The sequence below is a fragment of the Cibotium barometz genome, chromosome 9, assembly GCF_041138505.1.
Source record: "Cibotium barometz isolate CiBa-2024 chromosome 9, ASM4113850v1, whole genome shotgun sequence".
Taxonomy (NCBI): Eukaryota; Viridiplantae; Streptophyta; class Polypodiopsida; order Cyatheales; family Cibotiaceae; genus Cibotium; species Cibotium barometz.
In genome coordinates, this window is record NC_141054.1 from 11,418,924 (window position 1) to 11,440,771 (window position 21,848).

At 43.5% G+C, this 21,848-nt stretch overlaps 1 protein-coding gene across 2 annotated transcripts in view; it reads right to left on the minus strand.

Moving 5' to 3' along the window:
* LOC147635267 (uncharacterized) overlaps window positions 1-14,765 on the minus strand; it is a 60,977-nt gene extending 46,212 nt beyond the window's left edge. Inside the window, exon 1 of one of the 2 annotated variants that reach the window (XM_086802494.1) lies at window positions 14,632-14,765. The gene's annotated coding sequence lies outside the window, so the exon portion shown is untranslated. Of the gene's footprint in view, window positions 1-14,550; window positions 14,575-14,631 lie in introns of those variants that run through there. The other variant, XM_086802495.1, reaches the window with a different exon arrangement.
* Between the last annotated feature and the right edge of the window lie 7,083 nt (window positions 14,766-21,848).

The window sequence follows — 21,848 nt, forward strand, 5'->3', positions numbered from 1 at the left end:
GAGATGGAAAACGGACGCTAGAGAGCGAGAACGCTCCTCCAGAGCCAAGATCCGCGCCTTCTGCTCATCCAACTTGGCTGTCTGGTCTGCGAGATTGCTCGCATCATCTACTGGAACATGTCTGTGACACTCAAGCCTGGAGCCCTAGCTGGGCTGCCTGGTGCACTCTGGTCCCATGGTTCTGGTTCTCTCTCGTCGCCGAAGCTCGCCATAGCGGGAAAATGCAATTCCTTTCCGAAACGCAATCTGACCATCCACTATCTGTGTGGGAGACTTTCGGAGGCTTCCGGAGGCTAAAAACCAACCGTCCTTCGAGGGACAGGACTCACTCCGAAAGGGGTAGTCCACCGGCGTCAAAAAACCAACCACACGAGCGAGAAAATTTTCTGGTTTTCTTTGCTGAATCTTTGTCTTTGAAGTAGGCTCTCATACCACTGTAGTATGCGGAAGCTTCGGAGAAGGATCGGTAGTTCAAAACTCAGAAATCAGCACTCTTTTCGCGATGGAAATTAACGCACAAACTGAAAGGAGATGTGCAGAAAATAGAGAGAGAAGGGGGAGATGGAGAGGACACAGTATTGGGTCCCAATTACCCTCTGTAGGGCCCCCACCACGGATGGTGTATTTGCTTTATTAGAATGATGTAAATCTGAAAACAAATACAGGAAACTTGACCTTTTCTTGGCTGGAAAATCCTGCCCTTGACCTTCAGAAGTCCACCCCTTTGGTTGGCAATCTCCTTGGCTTGACTGGCCCTTGATTGGCTTGAGCACTTGGTGAAAACTGAGATGAATGATGGGATTATGGCCTCCACTATTTATACTCCTCCTCAGGAGCAGTCGGCCAGCTGAAAAACAGGCTATGCCCCACGACTGGTGGAAATTCAGCAATAAATGCTGAATTAAATTCAAAAAATACTGCCTTTTTTCCCTATCAGGCTGAAAGTGATGCGCCTGCTTCTGATTGGCTGGACACCACTTTTGTCCACAATCCCAAGGCTGGGCAGCCTGTATGGGCTGCCCCATACATGCCCTACAGCCATCTAAAGACTGTATGCTCCTGAAAATAGCCTTATCTTTGCCCTAAGGCTGTCCCACAGCCCTTCCATGGCTGGTGGGTCCAGCCTGGGCCTTCCTGGCCCTCATGGGGATGGTTTTCACACCATTCCCATGCCCATACTAAGCTCCAGGGTAGCCCTATGGGCTCGCCCCTTGTCCTAAACATAATCTACTCAGTGATCTGGCATCCGGTACCATACCAGATACATAGAACCACTGACATCATTCTAGAGGGAGACTCACAGCGCGGACTGGCACTGTTTCATGTGCAGGACAGTGCACACCTGACCTTAGACTCCTGTGCAGGACAATGCACACCTGACCTCAGACATCTGAGATGGATCCCTGGCTGACTCATCCCGGACTGGGCTCACATGGGACCAGTTCACCATCCCAGGTCCTGCACCTTCTGTACAGAAATGTCTACGTGGCATCCAAGTGCGGGATGCACGTGACATACGTAGCTCGACGTGACTTATCCTGGACTGAGGATGTACAATGGGGTCACGGCGTACGACAATTATCATCCTACTGGGTTCTAATACTGTACAACTGTTGCACTTCTGATGATGAGCCATCTTGTCACCATGCACTGAGTGCAAAGTGCATGTGACAATGACCTATCTATCTGCAAATGAAGCACTGGCCTGGAAGGCCGGAATACTCCACTCGCTGCATAATGGGGTCGCCCGAAGGCTGGGAATAGATATCATGTGAGGCACAGAATCCGGTGAGGCAACCCAGATGCGGAGAGATGGAATCCCGACTGCTCGTGCCAGGGCCGAGGCAGTGGTGGGGGGGGGGGATTCCATCTCTCTCCCGATGGCACCACCAATCACCGGGAGAAGAGGAAGGTATTCCTTCCTGAGGCCTGGAAAGCAGACTATCACAGGAAAGCCTGAAACTCTAGCTAAAGGTTCGAATGCCGGGTCGAAGCCGTGCTGCCACCGTGCTTCAGAAAACGAAAGGCAAGTAAGGGTGGCCTCCGTTGGGGGAGACCGAGCAGCTGCCATGGAGTCCTCCTGAGGGCGAAGACCAGAAGAGGCTGAAACTTGCCGAAAATAGAGAACACCCCACAACCTGAGAGCGCTACCGGAGGAACAAGGAGGAGACGAAGAAGGGGAAGCAGAAGGGCTAGAGAGCGAAGGGGAGGGGGAAGCGAGGCTACAAAAAAAAAAAAGAAATGAGGGGCAGGCGGGGGGAGGAGAGGGAGGCGCTAACAAGAGGAGAGAAGGGGGGGAGGGAAGGAGCGCACAGAAAGAGGAAAGGGAGGGGAGGAAAGAAACGGGCAAAGGGAGAAAGGGCTGGCACAGGAAAAAACAGCAAAAGGGGAGGTGGGTGGGGGGGGGGGCGCAGGAAGAATCAACGAAGGGAGGGGGGGCTGCAGTCTGACAAGACAAGGGGGCGGGCACAGGCACAAACAAGGGGGGAAGAGAAAAGGCAAAGGGGAAGAGAAAGCCAGGGGGGTGCAGACGGCAAAGCAAACGCAAGGGGGGGAGGGCGTCGGCAACAACGCAATGCAGGATGGGGGGGTGCGCAGCTTTGTGTGCATAAGGATTTACGCGTTAAGGTGATGGATGATGCCATACACCGCCATATGCAGGGCATAGAGGAATTCTTGCCACTATGCAAGCTTTGGAGAGATACTTTTCTGGCCAAACATGCCCAAAGACATAGATGTTTATGTGCGCGAATGTATGGTTTGCCAGAAAGTGAAGTTTGACAAGCATAAGGTACCTGGTTTGCTTCAACCGTTGCCTATTCCGGATCAGCCATGGCAGTCCATAGCCATGGATTTTATCATGGATTTGCCTAAAACACAGCAGGGAAATCACACCATATGGACCATCATTGACAGGTTTAGCAAGCAGGCTCATTTCATTCCTATGCGAAAGAATATTAAGCCTGAGCACATGGTGAGAATATTCTTGGCCCAGATTTTCAAGCATCATGGTATGCCAAAGACTTGTGTGCGAGATCGGGATCCGAGAACCACAAGTTTGTTTTGGCGGGGTTTATTTGATAATATGGACACAAAGCTGAATTTTTCATCAGCTTATCGTCCTTAGATAGATGGGCAGAGTGAAATTGCAAATTTAGCTGCACTTGATTTGCTCAAATGCTTTGTAGCTGAGCGGAAATCAAATTGGGAGAAGTACTTGCCCCTTGTGGAGTTTGCTTATAACAATACGATGCACACCTCCACTGGGAAAGCACCCTTTCAGATTGTTTATGGCAAGGTGGTGCTTCCACCTATCCTTCGCACAAAGGATGAAATTTTTACTCCAAACCCAAACTCAATTTACAGCTTATATTTTATTATACCAAGGTTTATGAGTGCAAGTGTTCACATACACTTAAATTTGGGTGGACAAATTATAAAGTGTTCACATACACTTAAGTTTGGGCGGACAATTTTTAAAGTGTTCACATCAAGAGGACCAGTTTTTAATGAAACTTAGCCATTACTCAAGGTGGGCAGCCCATCAAGCCATAATAGATCCACGAGTTGCTATTCTTGGAGGGGAAAGGCCAAAATCAGCTAGGCAGCCCCCTTTCCAGCTGTTTTTGGAGGTGGAACACCTTGGGCTTCATACAAGTGTCAATTTGGCATGCAAAACAGCTCTTTAGGGCTGGTCAACAGGCAACCCCTTCTGGCTTCTCTACAGGGCTGGTCAACTGCTGTACAACAGGTTTCAGGGCTGAGATTTGATGCTCCGAAGGCTCTGGACTCAAGGCAAACAACAGGGCACCCATCTCATCTCTTGGGGTGACCTGTACAACATGTTTGTGGGCTGAAAACAGTGCTGTTCAGTCCAATTCGCGACAGATTCAAAGGCAAACACTATCTAAACCTACGTGAAGCCTGTGGCTCTAAGGGTGGAACCTTCGGGTGGCCAAAGCCAAGGTTTTCATGGCTGGTTATTTGGGACAGCACCACTGCTAGAGGGTGTGATCACATACTAGAGTGTGGTTGTGCCCCACGAACTCTTGGAAAGCTGAGATTGAAGTCTCAGGAGATTGTTTGATCATATTCTGGATGTATCTGGTGCCAGTCTGAAGAGTGTTTACTCTCTAGCACCCGTCTTGTACTGGAACACTCTGTTGGTAATAAAGATACCTCGGGGGGGGCGGTGGGTGGCCCAACTGTCACAAATCCCTATATTCTAGGGACATGCGGATGCGTGTCAGGCCTAGAAACATGCGGATGCATGTATGTATTATACCTGGGCATGTGTATGGATCATATGAGTGGATGCATATGAGTCCAAGGACATGGCAGGACATTTGTGGACTTTCGGGCGGTGCCCGTGTGGATTCCGGTCATGCACACATGGTGTGTTATGATGGCAGGCGGAATATTTTCAAGTACAAGAATGATGATAGGTGGTTCTCCAAGTTTACATGTGCACAATGCATAAATGATGCATGCCATAACTTTATTTTACTTTATGTGACTTTGTCTTGCTGCCTGGACAATGCTTGTTATTTTGGCTTGTGAAGTCCGAGGGACCGGGGACGCCCGGGCACCTTGTGGACGCGTGTGTGCACTCCTGTTTGGGCCTAAAACTGTGGGCTTATGGGTTTTGCAGGTGGTAAGTGCGTCCACACTCAATTTACAGCTTATTTCATTTACTACTAAAGTTTATTGGTTTACAGGTACACACTCATTAATAAGTGGCCGGACAACTTATAATGCGTTCGCATTTGGTTGGACCAAAATTAATAAAGTCCGGACAACTTATGGCCATTTCCCATTTGGTTGGACCTAAACTTATACAAACAGGACAAATGGAGCACTATGGGCTGGACACCTACCTGGACACCTTATGGGGACACTTGTCAGCCTGTATGTGTACCCACCAAGCCCCTTAGGTGGCACTGGAGAAAGGCGCCTCCTTCAAGAGGCCTTTTGGGCTGTTTTATTCACTACTCAACACATTGGAGAGCTGGTTGAAGCTTTTGGAGTTGCTACAGGGCTGGTTGCTTGCTTCCCGGACTCACACAAGCTTGGATATCGATCCCCACACTCTTCTAAAGGGCTGGTTGGTAAATTTCAGACCTGTAATTTCTGGTCATTGCGAGTTTTGGGCTGGTTACAGGTGTCCAAAGTCAACTTGGACAGTACAGGACAGCTCTAGGGACCTCCACAGGGCTGTAGGACCCCTTAGGTGGATTTCTCGCGATAGAAAGTTGCTGTTTTGGACTGGTTATTGCACAAAACAGGCCGGACAGCAATGGAATATGTGAGCATGGATGTGTCTCAAGGATTCCTGGTATAACAGGTGCTTAGGGCAAGCATTGGGGACACTTGCTCGCGGAGAACACAGGTTTCTGGATCAGTTTCTCGCGTGGAAACAGGGCCTAAAGATCCATTTACATCTTGTGCAGGGCGGAGTACCTGTGAGGATTGTGATACTCTTGTGCAGGGCGGATGTACCTGTGAAGAGGCTTGTGCAGGGCGGATGTACCTGTGTGTAGGGCGGATGTACCTACAGATTCTCTTGTTTGAAATGTATTCATTCATGATGTATTTGGAAGAATCAGGTGCAGGCTGGTGGTGAATCCCCAGGCACTCGTAATCTTGTACTTTGCAGACTCTTTTGGTAATATAACCTAAAGGGGGGGGGGTCAGCCTATCATCGGCCCCTTTATGTGGTGTACTGTCATTTTCAGCTTTGTGGTTGTAATGCTCAAGTGTTAAGTGCTCAGAATCTTGTTCACATTTATACGATTCCAATACACGCGTCCGCCTCCCATTACATTGGTATCAGAGCTCAGTTTTTCCCCTCATTGGAAAACGGTCTGAGGCTTGGAATCATAAGTGGTGACCTGATTTGAGTGTCATGGACAGCCACATTTCTGACAGTGTGGAGAACACACAGGACCGTGAACTTCATGGTACAAGGGATGCAAGAGATGCTGCAGGCAATGATGTCTATGGAGATGCAGGTACTCATGACACTATGCATTCTGATTTGGAATCTTTGAGGCGTCAAGTGCGACGCTATAGGGCTCAAACCGAAGAGCTTAGGTCATTGAAAAATGACCCGGATGTACAAAGGGTGTTGGCTGCGAAGACAAAGGCTTCAGTCCATGAAGTCACTTTTGAAGCAATTGCAAAGGAAATGGATGTTGAGAAACCCCGAGAGCTTGCACTTGCATACCTAATGGTTAAGGGTGATGTATACACTGAAGCAGATGGTAGTTTGGCTTTCAAGAAGCCACCCCTCATGGCTGCCCGTGGTGATGCATATGATGCACAACAAGCAGAAAGAGCACAGCAAGTGCCAAATGCTGAAAGGACAAGAGTCCCTGGTGCTAGGCTTGATGCAGGTCAAGAGAAGAGTAAGGATGAGGGATCCTCTACTCATTCCTGCTTTGCTCCAAGAAGACATGTCCGTTCTCGTGTTGAGCTTTCCACTCATTTGGAGAGTGTGGCTCAAGAGAGAACGAAGAGGGATCGTGAATCTTCATCGCGGCATCATCATCATGCAGATGAACAGGATGTACATAGGGATGCTTCTAGAAGGAAGAAGCCTCGAGAGTTCAAGTCCGGTGACAAGGATGTAAAGTTTGAAAACTTTCGGGGACGGATGGACTCTACCAAAGCACTTGCTTTCATCAGACAATTTGAGATAGCTTTTTGCAATGAAGACTTTTCGGAAAAGTCTATGCTCAGGCATGTGGTAATGCATCTCAAGGATACGGCAAGTGATTGGTGGCTTGCAAAAATACTTGATGGAAGTGCTGCCCCAACTTGGTCTTCTTTCAAAATTCAGTTTTATGATCAATTCTTACCACCAAACTTTGCAAAGGATGTACGCAAGGAGTGGGATTGGCTGTCCCAAGATGAGGGAGAGTCCGTTGCTTCATACATAGCAAAGTTTTGGAAAGTCCTCCTGAAGGTTACTCCCTTCATGAAGATTGGAGAGGACGAGAAGAAGAGAGTTTGAATCGGGGCTCCATCACATCATCCAACAAAGCTTGGGAGTGTACCCAAATAAGACCATACAAGAGCTTATACACTCAGCCATGATTGCGGAGAACTTGCACATAAAAGCACCCACAAATAAGCCATTTGCAGGTCAAAACAAGAGCAAATTCAGGGCTGGTTATGACCAGAAAAAGGGTGGACAGCCACCTAAGAATGCTCGCAAAGATAGCCAAGATGCAAAGGATGACTCCGAAAAGAAGCCGGGGGGTAAACGCCACAATTTTGGGCTCTCAAAACAGCAATTGGAAGAGTACAGGAAGGCTAGAAAATGCTTTAAGTGTGGCAGTAAAGATCATATATATCCTAAATGCCCACAGAATCCTAAGAATGCTGAGCCTAATGTGGAAAAGCCTCTTGTGAATGTTGTACCCGATGTGCAGGGTAATACAGGGCATGAGCCCAAGAGTAGAGTCATATGCAAGGCTTGGGGCAAATTGAAGGATCAGCCCGCTTTGTTTCTTTTTGATGATGCTTCCACAGATAACTTTATATCCGTACAGATGGCTGCCGCCATAGGTCTCAATGTGGATGACATGGGAATGCAAATGAATGCAGATGCCGCCTTTGAGGGCAAACAGGTTGATGTAACTCCGGTCATTGGTAAGCTCCGTGTACATATACAGGACTACCTCGACTATGAGAGCTTTTTAGTGGCTCCTCTTACAGGTTGTGATGTTTTGTTGGGGATGCCCTGGCATCACCGTTTAGAGCCTGTTAAGGCTTACAAAGAGAAGAAAATCAGCTTTGTACATAGAGGCCGCGAGCACTCTATAGATGCTGGTACTACTGGAAGTACCATACCTCTTGTAAGCCATGTACAAATTAATAAGGCAATAAAGAAATCAGCTTGTTCTTACTTGGTTTTTGTACGTGATACCATTGAACATTCTAGTGTTGATGTTAGTGCATTAGATCAAGACAAGCTTAACTTTTTGAATGAATTCAAAGATTGTTTTGCAAATGCTTTGCCAACAAGGTTGCCACCAGAGAGGCCGGAAGATCATTGCATAGATCTAATTCCCGGTAGCTCTCCACCTAATAGGCCACCATACAGGGTGAGTGCTAGTCAACAAGAAGAGATTATGGCACAGGTGAATGAACTTTTGGAAAAGGGTTTGATTCGGCCTAGTTCGTCGCCATATTGCTCGCCGGTACTTCTTGTTCAAAAGAAGGATGGTACTTACAGGATGTGTGTGGATTACCGTGCCCTCAATAAGATAACCATCAAGAATCGGTTTCCGATTCCGCGCATTGATGACATCTTGGACAAGCTTGAAGGTTCGGCATGTTTCAGCCGAATAGACCTCAAGAGTGGGTATCATCAAGTGAGAGTGGCACCTCAAGATGTACACAAGACTGCATTTAGGACAGCCTTTGGTCTTTATGAGTTTTTGGTGGTGCCTTTTGGCCTTACAAATGCAACCGCTACCTTCAACAGGATGATGGACAGGGTGTTCAGAAAACATAGAAAGTTCACAGGTATATTCTTTGATGATATTATTGTATTCTCAAAGAATGAAGCCCAACATCGTGAGCACCTGGCTATTGTGTTTAAAGAGCTTAAGGAAAATCAGCTCTACATAAATGCAAAAAAGAGTGAATTCTTCCTCCCAGAGATTCACTATCTTGGTCACATTGTATCAAAGGATGGTGTGCGCATGGATCCCGCAAAGATACAAGCCATGCAAGAATGGCCAGAGCTGAAATCAGTCCATGAAGTGAGGAGCTTCCTTGGTTTATGTGCTTACTACAGGAGGTTCGTCAAGCATTTTGCTTTCATTGCCGCTCCGTTACATGACCTAACGAAGAAGAAAGCAATCTTTAAATGGACACAAGAAGAGAGAGATACCTTTCAAAAGTTGAAGAGTGCAATCATCTCGGGACCGGTACTCATTATTCCGGATTTGCACAAACCTTTTGTGGTGGAATGTGATGCAAGTGGGGACTGCATAGGGGCTGTTTTGAACCAAGGACATGCCATTGCCTATGAGAGCAGACGCTTGCAACATGCAGAACTTCACTTACAGGTTTATGAGAAGGAGTTGTTGGCTGTAATTCATGCCCTTACTATTTGGAAACACTATCTTTTAGGGGCTGATTTTATGGTCAAAACTGATCATCAAAGTTTGAGATACTTTTTGACTCAAAGTAAGCTCTCAGAGAAGCATATGAGATGGGCAAATTTCCTCTCAATGTTTCATTTTCAGATTTTACACACTCCAGGGAAAAAGAATGTGGTGGCCGATGCCTTATCTAGACGACCACAGGTTCATGCTATTACAGTTGCATACCATGAGGACTTATCGGATATGCGTAATACTTATCATCTGGATGAGGATTTTGCACATGTATGGGCTGATTTGCAAGAGGGTATTGCTGTCCCATCTTATGTCATAAGAGATGGATATCTCATGATGCAAAATCGTATGTGTGTGGTAAAGAACCTTCGCCATAAGGTTATGGATGAGTGTCATGCTCCTCCATATGCAGGTCATAGAGGCATTTTGGCCACAGCACAAGCTTTGGAGAGGTATTTCTTTTGGCCACATATTCGCAAGGATATTGAAGCATATGTACGTGAATGTATGGTGTGTCAAAAGGTCAAGTTTGATTGACATAAAACACCTGGATTGCTTCAGCCTTTGCCTGTACCAAATGAACCATGGGAAAGCATTGCTATGGATTTCATTATGGATTTGCCAAGGACGCCACAGGGAAATGATGCTATTTGGACCATTATTGACAGGTTTAGCAAGCAAGCACATTTCATTCCCGTGCGCAAGACAATAAAGCCAGATCATATGGCTAGGATGTTTTTGGCACAGATATTCAAACACCATGGCATGCCTAAATCTATTGTGGGGGATAGAGATCCTAGAACCACAAGCTTATTTTGATGCGCATTGTTTGACAATATGGGTACAAAGCTGAACTTCTCATCAACTTACCATCCACAGACAGATGGGCAAAGTGAAATAGCAAATTCAGCCGTCATCGACTTGCTGAAATCTTATGTATCTGACCGCAAATCGGATTGGGAGAAGTATTTACCACTTGTGGAGTTTGCCTACAACAATACGGTACATACTTCTACGGGCAAGGCGCCCTTTGAGATTATCTATGGCAAGGTAGTACTACCACCCATCCTTCGTACAAAGGATGAGATTTTTGCAGCAGATGAGTATGTCAGAGACTTGGATACTGCATTTGCACAGGTACGGACAGCCATAGAGAGGTCTCAAACCAAGATTAAAAAGGCAGCTGATAAGCATAGAAAGGATGTACAATTCAAACAAGGTGATTGGGTCTTGCTAAAATTTGAAAAGGCACGCCTTCGGAAGAGGCCAGGGAAAGAGGGAAAGTACCCTAAACTTTCCAACAGGTATTATGGACCTTTTCAGATCTTAGAGAAGATCAATGATGTTGCATTTCGGCTTGTACTCCCAGATCATTGGAACATGCATAATGCTTTTCATGTGAGCCTATTGAGGCCTTATGTGGGACCAACACCGTTTGAGCCGGTTTTGGAAGACCCACCCGAGGTGGATGAGCTGGAAGAGATTCTTCAACTTGAACAGATTGTTTTTCACAAGAACGGAAGCTTGCGGGAGACAAACTTGTTCGTAGGTACCTTGTGAAGTTCAAGAATTATTCAGCTTTGGATGCGAAATGGATGGATGAGGCCTACTTCGAGGATTACCCAGATCTTTTGAAGGCCTATCTGGAGGCTTTTCAGTTACGGTCAACTGATTAGAAGCCGGGGGGAAGCTTGTGTGAGTCCGGGAAGCAAGCAACCAGCCCTGTAGCAACTCCAAAAGCTTCAACCAGCTCTCCAATGTGTTGAGTAGTGAATAAAACAGCCCAAAAGGCCTCTTGAAGGAGGCGCCTTTCTCCAGTGCCACCTAAGGGGCTTGGTGGGTACACATACAGGCTGACAAGTATCCCCATAAGGTGTCCAGGTAGGTGTCCAGCCCATAGTGCTCCATTTGTCCTGTTTGTATAAGTTTAGGTCCAACCAAATGGAAAATGGCCATAAGTTGTCCGGACTTCATTAATTTTGGTCCAACCAAATGCGAACGCATTATAAGTTGTCCGGCCACTTATTAATGAGTGTGTACCTGTAAACCAATAAAATTTAGTAGTAAATGAAATAAGCTGTAAATTGAGTGTGGACGCACTTACCACCTGTAAAACCCATAAGCCCACAGTTTTAGGCCCACACAGGAGTGCACACACGCGTCCACAAGGTGCCCGGGCGTCCCCGGTCCCTCAAACTTCACAAGCCAAAATAACAAGCATTGTCCAGGCAGTAAGACAAAGTCACACAAAGTAAAATAAAGTTATGGCATGCATCATTTATGCATTGTGCACATGTAAACTTGGAGAACCACCTATCATCATTCTTGTACTTGAAAATATTCCGCCTGCCATCATAACACACCATGTGTGCATGACCGGAATCCACACGGGCACCGCCCGAAAGTCCACAAATGTCCTGCCATGTCCTTGGACTCATATGCATCCACTCATATGATCCATACACATGCCCAGGTATAATACATACATGCATCCGCATGTTTCTAGGCCTGACACGCATCCGCATGTCCCTAGAATATAGGGATTTGTGACACCAACTTCAGCCCCTAGTGTTGTGGTTTGTGCAGGTTTTCATATTGTTGATTTAGTGGTTTCGAAGTATCATTATGTATTGTCAGATGCTATGTATTATGCCATGGTGTTATGTATGGGATAAGGTTTTCTGTGAACACGCTTCCGTATTATACAGCTGAATTATATACCTAGAGGAATCCAGAAGCATGCCCAAATTCACCTTTTAGGAACGTGCATGTTATATACTCATGGTAGTCAACCCACAAGACTATATAACTATCAACTCCATTATGCATAGTATGGACTAGATACTACAACATCCCCACTAACGTCATTAGTGCCCAATAGTAGGTGTAGAACTCTGTATCAAGATATGCTCACACACACACACACACACACACACATAAGAGCATATATTAACACAAAGCCCTTCGTACTGAGTTTCTGTCAAACCTCCAGAGATGCAGGGCAGACTCAACCATAATGAAGCCTAGCACTAAGGGAAGTAGCAAATAGAAAGAATTAGTACAACAAATAAGTAGTTGATAGGGCAAATGCACCGCTAAAGATAGAAAGAATAAGCACAATATCAACTGCCCGCAACTCGGATGAAAACTTCACAATGTGAAATCTGCATGTCCGCTAATATGGCTGAATTATATACCTAGATGAATCCAGGAACATGCCCAAATTCACCTTTTAGGAATGTGCATGTTATATACTCATGGTAGTCAACCCACAAGACTATATAACTATCAACTCCATTATGCATAGTATGGACTAGATACTAAAACATCCCCACTAACGTCATGCTTCTAATGCAAACCTACTACTAAGGCTAACTATTACATGCACTTATCTAATGAATTTTCCAAGTGGGTTAAGCGGACTGACTCCAGACTAACCTCTGTGGCTCGAAGACTGGCCTACGTAGCTCGTGCTTGACTGTCCTTGGACTGAGGGCTCACAATGGGGTCACAGTGTACGACCCCCAAAACACCCCGGTGGACCCTCCCACCCCACAATTGCTTGGGCCACTGAGGCCAAGGTCACCATGGCATATAAGGAGGATGGTGGGGAACTTTCCTTGTAGGTCTCTCATCTCCGTGTCTGTGCAGTTCCAATTCTAGTTCCCTCTTTTGATCATTGGACTCCCGGTTCTTGCCAAAGATGGGAATTTGCAAAACAGTATTCCTGCGTGGTATATTTGGAAAGCTCGTCTATAGCAAGGCCATCGAGGGCACACTCACCCCGCAACCGGAGCATCTCACTTGATATCGTTCATACCCTCTGTGGACAGTGGAGGAAGCTTCAAGGTGGCTCCGACCATATGCGAAAGTGTCGTGGGGCCTTCCTGTTGATTTGGCGTCACGGTCCTTTTCTCACTAACAGTGGTGTTGAGCCCACTTGGCATTATAGACCACGTGTATGGTTCTCTTCCCCACCCCCACCCCCCATTGTATGAGGTAGCCTTCTCCTCCCAGAGCGGCAACTGAAGGAGAAGAGCACCCTCCCCTTTTTTCAATTTTCTTGATTATTGCTCCCCTCTATGCAGCTGAGTTTGTACTTAGATAGTATGGCTGTTTTGTTCAATAACTAATAGAAGGATCTCTTTACCATGGGGAGGGGGGGGGAGGCGGAGGAGGATCTCTTTACCATGGGGAGGGGGGGGGGAGGGGGGAAGCACGAGAGAGTTGGGAAGAGATCCCTTCCCTTGGATGAAATGGCCCATGCTCGCCCACAATCTTTCAGAACCATCTTTCTCTCCCTTTACATAGGAGAGTCCCTTTAAAAAATGTGAAGTTGAAAGAGGGGTCAACTAATTGCTTGTTAAATTTTTTCCCTTTTTTTTGCACCCACACTCATATTTAGAGTATTATCCCTTCCCCCGACCATATGGTAACATAAGCAAACTTTTTAAACACTTTTCAAGCCATTTACACTACTGTTCATTGTTGTGATTTTGATTACTCTAGCCCCTACTACTATGACCAGCTTGTGATGCCTCGGGTCTTTCCTTGGCATTTCAAACTCCGTGCTATTTTGAGAGCACTTGTGCAGCATGTCGCCAATTTGTCTACATATTTTGCATGTGCATTGTGTTTGAAGTCTTAAGTTTGAACTTTTATCTATGTGTGTTTTTTACACTGAATTGCATCTGTCAAGTTTATTTATGCATGTAGCATATCTAGCATTTTTTAAGGCATATCTGTATGAAACATTTTTGGAACATCTAGGATCTTTATGAAACGTTTGAGAAACGTTTAGGAAACGGACTTCATGAAACGCCTAGCTACTATGTTTGTTATGTGGCCATGTGTTCTATCTTCGATGTTCTTTGCCTAGGGTAGCCTTAGACGATGTCAATATGCAGCTTCTGGGAGGTAGATGATGGTGGGTGGTGATAACTGTACCTTATATGAGTATAAGGCCAACTTCATAGCTGGGTAGAAACAATATAGTGATACACATTCTTCTGTAAAACATGATTGGGTAGAGTGGACTAGATTGAGGCCATTTCACTTGATACGGTTCAGCCGCATCGGTATCTTTTGTGGGCCACTTTTCTTTGGAAATAACATGCATATGCACACGAGTATACATACCATGTACACGTCCATATGCATATATCACGAATAGGTTGGAGAAGTCTATGTATGCATACATGCATATGCACACGAGTATACATACCATGTACATGTTAATATGCATATATCACGAATATGGCAATGTATGTTAAATTTTTTTCAAGAGAGAATTTTCTGACCTATCGAAGATGAGGACGATATTTGGTTTTATGCAGTCAAAAAAACAAACAAACAAATTCTTTTCCGATTAATGAAAGGAGCTTTTCTTCGAAACAGGGAAAAAAAACACACTCACACACAGAGTATGGATCTTTAGGGAAAGGGCAAATCTTTGGTAGAAGATGAGGCGGTGAAAACAATTTGCAATGCTACTAACCTTGCTGTGTGTGGTAACTTTCTTCGATAGCTCGCTCATCCGACTTCTACCTTTCGTTACTTTCTTCTTCTTATCATTATTATTTATATTGAGTAAATTGTATTACGTCAATAAATAAATAATCGATAATATATATGCACCCAAAACGTTTTTATGGGTGGCTTTTAATTAATTAACTTTCCTTGTGCGGCATGGCTTTCAGACACGTGTCTATTTACTTTGTTAGTGTGGATCTTCCCGTCTTTTTTGCATGGGTCATCATTCACCCGCTCTCCTCGTCGCTAAGGCATTGCAGAAGATTTGTAGGCTACAAGTTGTGGCCTATGTGGTCGTCTTTTTTGCATGGGTCATCGTTCGGCCGCTCTGCTCGTTGTGGCGTTGCAGAAGATTCGCAGGCTCCCAGTTGTGGCCTACGTGGTTCTGGAGTGTTCTTGCCTACCTCGTCTTGGAGTGGCTCGTTGCGTGGATCTTTGCACGGCTGATCATGCGTCCGCTCTGGTCACTTGGGTCTTCAGCAGTTGTCCTTCTCCTCAAGATGATGTCCGTTCTTGTCGTCTCGTCATTGTGCCATTGGTTGTTCCTTGGGTGTGGTCATTTGTCAGGTGCTCATCGTCTTCACTGCCTATGGCCTTATGGTCTTGGAGTTTCACCAGTTGTGGCCTTGTAGAAAATTTGCCAGCTTTGCCCTTGTAGAAGCTTCACCAGCTGTGGTCTTTTGCAGAAGCTTCACCGTCTCATGATTGTGGAGTTTTGTTGCCTACGTCGTCTTGGAGCGGCTCGTTGTGACAACAGTGCCTTCTTTTTCTGGCTTATGCAACGTTCATTTCCTTGCCAGGTTCTACATGTGCGTGCATGTCGTCCTCTCATTGTCTCTGCCATACTCTTCACGTGCCATGTTCTACAACAGCATGCATGTCTCTCTATCATTGGTATCTCCTGTTATTTGCCACACTGTCATGTATATTTGCTATTTGTGGACTGTTTGTCACTTATATAACAACCTTTACTACGTCTATCTTGCTTATATAACGGCCTCTACTGCTTATGTCGTCAAGTCCTCTTGTGTTGTCAACATCATGCCTACTAGAAGGAAGGCTCTTGATGATATTACCAACCTGATGAAAGTTGACCATCGTCCATGCTCCTCGTCTCGTTGCTTTGTCGTTAAGGACATGGTCGCCCCTCTTCTTCCACGTTGCTCGGTCACGAAGGTGAACCTTTCACATCGACTGTACCTAGGGCTAAATGCGATCAAGTGTGTTCTCGAATTGTTACACCTTCGGAAGGGCAGTATATAGTTCGCAGCCTTCGTGCAGTAAAACAGAAAGCACGGTCGTCGGGTATGCATGGGTATTGTCACTTGTTTGTTTGCTTATTTTGCGTCCATATGCATATTGTCACTTGTTTGTTTGCTTATTTTGCGTCCATATGCATATTGTCAGTTGTTTGTTTGCTTATTTTGCGTCCATATGCATATTGTCAGTTGTTTGTTTGCTTATTTTGTGTGCATATTGTCACTTATTTGTTTAATGATTTGTCATCTTTGTCATGTTAAGGTCCTCAGAGGCTGCCGTGAAAGCTAAGCAGCCTGCATCAAATCCATTTCAGCAACCAAATGATAAGCACACTGAGTCAAAGCCTTCTATGCACAAGACACCTCTGTTTCCAATAGAAAAGAGAACAAAACTTTTTGAAGTCTCTGTTCATTATTGCCATAGGAAATGCAAACATCAATCTGTGTTCCTGGGAACCGCTCGAAGAGTTTGTGAGAATGGAATGTTTGAAGGGTTTGTTTGCATTGAAGAAAGGAGGCACTCTTAATCATTTACATTTCCAGATGGTCACTCTCATGGCTTCGTCACTCATAAGCATTGGTAAGATTATCAAAAGGTGCTTGCATTGGGACTTCTTCAAACTAGAAGGCGGTATAGTCATGTGTAGAGGTTTACGTCAAATAAGAATGCATACGTTTGAAGCTATGCTTGGGTATTGCATGAAAGACTTGCACAAACCACATTTCAAGTTCTTCTCGCACAATAGCTCCAATTGAAGAGATAACAAGAGGGCGGCAGCTTTACGCTGTTTATGGACCGGCTAATTCAAAGAACAAGGTTTGTTTGTCCCCCGTTATCTTTTTGAACGGGCTTATGTGTTCATGGATAACTATGTCGCTAATAAGCTTGGCGCATCACTCCAAATAATTAGATAGCTGGTATATTATTATACATATATATTCATGCGAAGCTTCATGGTTGACCTTATATTTAAGCCCTTGGAAGCTTGTACTAAAGCCCTTGTTGGTTAGGGTGTTTCCTTTCCTTACATGACCCATCTTCGGGTAGGGGTTGGGCACAATTTCACTCAAATGCTCAAACAGAGCTCCTCTATGAATTGGAATATGGATATTTTCCCTTTTCATATTGGGCTACGCATCTCCCTACCATCTTCTCATTAATCTCATAACAACCTTACCATCCAATGTCCCGCCAAAGCTTACATTTTGGGACATGAATGATGGGTATCATAACATAAATGATTGTAACTTGACTTACATCACCATGTTGTAAACAGATTATGCAGCGTCTTCACTCTAGTGTAGCAAAACTACTAACTTGTTGGGTTCACCCCAAGACGATAGGTTGGACATAGGTATAAATCCACTCCAATTCAATTGGTAATCCAATCTCTCTCATAGATTTCATCATCTTCTACAATCTCTCTCTCTCTCTCTCTCTCTCTCTCAACTTGAAAAATTTGCAACAAAGTGACCAAAACGATAACTAGAATCATAAATAAACATTATACACAAAAAATAATACATTTGAAACTAAACGAAAATGTGGTGCCCAAAAAGTTTTTCATATAAAAGTCCCCATAAGCTATATATTGGTCACCAAAAAGTCTCATGAATATAAAAGACTATACTAAAATGTGGTAACCAAAACATTTCACATACAAAGGTCATCATAACCTATATAAGAATCACCAAAAAAAACTCATATACAACGACCCTAAACTAGAAAATATAAAATATCTAATTAGAATCAGATGGTGCCATAGAATCTTGGTGTGCTATAGACATAGAGCATCCTTCGTCATCAAAAAGGCGATGTCTACGTGTTGTCCTACACATGCTACAATGACGCCTATACTCAAAATTACCAGCTCTATGATACATAAAAACCCATTAACAACTTCAGATTTTTTAGATAAAAGAGCTTTACAATTATATAATCATAATATTTAACATACCTTGGTTAATAGATGACGTACTTTCATGGACACGTGTATGGATAGGCCTCAAAAAGCTATACATATAGTCATCATTATGACCATGCCCAATAGCTTGCCAGTCAGTAGGCTCTTGATAGCCTAAGTAAGACACAGTGATGCAATTCAAACTGCAAGGGCCTGCAAAACCCTATCAAGATCTACCTTATAAAACCCAAGCAAAACGTATTCTCCATGGAAGAACAAATCACATACAGAGAGTTCCAATATAAACATATCCACATCAGGAATGAACCTGTTACAAAAAGAAAATCCCTTATACTCAATTATATATGAACCAAACAATACCCTCTTCTTCATAAAGAATAATTAGCAGCAAAAATATCCACAAAGACTTACCATCTTGAGGGGTCAACCAATAATTGAGGACAGATCATTGAAAGGGATCTACATATTTTCTTAGGTAAATAACTTTAGTATTATTTTTAAAAACACAAAAGCTAAATGTTTAGCACTTGCACATTTGTTACCTTCAATTTGAGCAACAGAGTCGGTGATAAACGTAAAAGATCTTATCATCCTAATCCTATTTAAAGTAGATATGTGTCAATGTGTATGCAGAGGCTAAAATAGAAAGCTTTGTAAGCACATAAAATTTCTCAAACTTAATTTGCATCACACAGATAGCCAACAAAATAGACTACCTATACTCTGGAGTTGACCATACCTAGTTAATATATACAACCCATAAGAACTTTGGATTTTCAAAGATAAAGAGCTCTATAATTATATAATCACGATATTCAACCAACCTTGGTTAATAGATGCTACATCTTCTTCAACAGGAGTACAGATTGACCTCAAAAAAGCTATATAAATAGTTCTCATTACAAACATGTCCCATAGGCTCCCAGTTAACAGGATTTTAGTAGCCAAAAAGAACACATCAATGCAAAATGAACCCTTAACGCCTACAACCCCATCAAGCTAAAACAAAATACTCACTCAAGACCGTAAGGATCATGCCCAAAAAGTCAAAATAAACATAGATACATCAAGAATATACTTGTTATTATAACACTATCCCTTATACTTATGTATGTACCAGAGAACACTATCTCCTTCACAAAGAATAATCAACAAAAGAAGGTTACAATATTAACTCGCAAATTTTTCCACATCTAAGAGCTTAACCAGTAACTAAGTAGGGAGGACCAGAGCACATTTTAGGCCTGATTGATACACTCAGGTTAATCTCTAATCTCTACATGCACTTACTTCTCTATAAAACTATGTAGTGTCACATTTTAGGCCTGATTGATACACTCAGGTTAATCTCTAATCTCTACATGCACTTACTTCTCTATAAAACTATGTAGTGTCACATTTTAGGCCTGATTGATACTCTCAGTTGATGCCCCTACATGCACTTACTCCTCTTCTAACACATGATATCCTTTCTCCTATAAACCTAGATACTTGATTACTATTTTGATCTTGATCAACTACTACTACTCTTTGTTTAGAAGTCCATAGTGTTACATTCTAACCTTGATTATTACACTCAAGTTGATCTCTACATTCACTTACTCATTTCCTAAATACCACCCTTTGTTCACCTAGATGCTTAATTTCCAACCACTATCCTTTGTGTAGCACTGTTGCGACGTGCTCTACATGTGACATCCAAATGAGTAAATATATATTGATTTAGATCAACTACTCCGACTCTCCTTGTAGAAGTTTGTGCTAGCACATTCTGGGTTTGATTATTATACTCATGTTGCTCCCTACATTCATGTACTTGTTGTTAGAAATAGGGTTGCAGGAATGCACACACACACACAGTGGAGAAGCTCGAGGGAGCACACAATGAGATGATAGATAGATCATGAATGTGTGATGTATAAAGATGATAAGTATACCCCAAGATGGATGTATATTAGCATGGGGAAAAAAACCTCCTAAAGAGGGAAAAAGTACCTCGGCTGGTCCTAGTGCGTTCACACACATCACTACCAAATATGGCTACAAAATCCCCTTTGGGAGTGATGATGAATAAGGGGTGAGTTGGCACTAGAAGTACAGAGATGTGCCAGGCTCTTTGGACTGTAGTAATAAGGAGCCTAGACTAGTCCCCAAAGGGAAGTACGTTTAAAGCTTTGGGAAAAGCTTCAAACTTCTCTCTCGTGGGAGAGACTTCGTGAACAAATCTGCTAAGTTGTCCTATGTTGGCACATAAGCTAAGCTAATTTACCTTGTAGAGCATCTCTCCATGACATAATGATAGTGCACCTCAATGTGCTTTTCGCGCGAGCACGAAAAACTGGATTCCTTGCAACTACCTAGTGCTCTAATTGTCAGATGGTAGTGGCTGAGGACTCATGAATACCCAAATTAGCAATAAGGCGACTGAGCAAACACACTCAATTGTAGCTATAAACACTGCCCTGTACTCAGCTTCATAGCTAGAAGTGGCCATAGTGGGTTGCTTCTTTTGCTGTGAGCCATGATATACATGAATCACCAAGGCAAAAGAAAAAACTACTCATGGACACTTGTGTGTCGTAACATCCAACCCAGTCTGAGTCTATAAATACATGCAACTATGATTTACCCCCCTTGGGATAAAATAACCCAAAGTGCCTAGTGTCCTTTAGGTAATAAAACACTCGTTTGATAGACTGTCAATGCTTTGTGCCTAGTCTATGCATAAGTGTGCTCAATATTAAGACCACATATTGAATGTCAAGCTGGCTTGGTATTACACAAAAAGATAAGGTATCCAATAGCTTCTTGATACAAGCCAGCATCAAAAGGTTCACCTACATCTTCAAGACTTAGTTATAAACCTGGCTCCATAGGTGTAGCCACAGGTTTACAGTCTTCAAGATTAAACCTCTTCAATAATGCATCTATGTATTTTCTCTACAGCATAACAATGCCATCATTACATTGCCAAAACTCCATGACTAAATAATAGTGCAACGGTCCAAGATCTAGCATCTTATAAGACTTCTCTAAATCAATCTATAAAAGTTGAAATATGATCATTATAAGACTTCTCTAAATCAATCTATAAAAGTTGAAATATGATCATCATTAGGGCCTGTGAGTAGCATGTCATCAACGTATAACACAATGACTAATAAAACATCCTTAGTTCTCTATATTAAGAGGTAGTCCTCTTAATATAGAGGGTATTATCAGTTGGGCTATTGCAAAAACCCTATGCAACCAAGTATACATGTATCTTTTCGTACCATGCTCTGGGAGCCTGCTTAAGACCATATAAAGCTTTCTTTAATATGCATACTTTTGATTCTCAACTTTTCTGAACAAAACCACAAGATTGAGATACATAGACCTCCTCATGCAAATATCCATTCAAGAAGGCAGCTTTGATATCCAACTGGCATACATTCCAAGCTTTATGTGTACCAATGCAATAATACTCTGCATGGTAGTCATACGACATGTGGGTGCAAAGGTTTCACCATAGTCAACGCTTTTTTCATATGCACAGCCCTTTGCAACTAGCCCTGCTTTTTGTATCGCATGCACTACCATCAGCTTTACGTTTAAGCTTGTAAACCCATTTTGTGCCAATGGTCTTCTTGTCATGAGGCAAGGCTACCAAATCCCATGTATCATTTTTTAGTAGCAAATCATTCTCTGATTGCATAGCATTCATCCGATTTTTTAGATTCCTTTGCTTCATCAAAGGATATAGGCTCCTCTTCATCAAAGGATATAGGCTCCTCTTCATTATATAAACTGGCAATAAGAGCATGACATGTAGCAACATTAAATGCATGATGAGAACATGCACGTATCTGCTTCTAAGAAAAGAAGTGGCCAGTTTGATGTCATGTAGTGTCTGCACTAGCCATTTTGGCATACTTTTTGACTCCTCAATTTCCCTTGTTTCCTCATCAACTACATCATCCACATTTGCCTCATCAATAGGCCGATCTGTGGGTCGA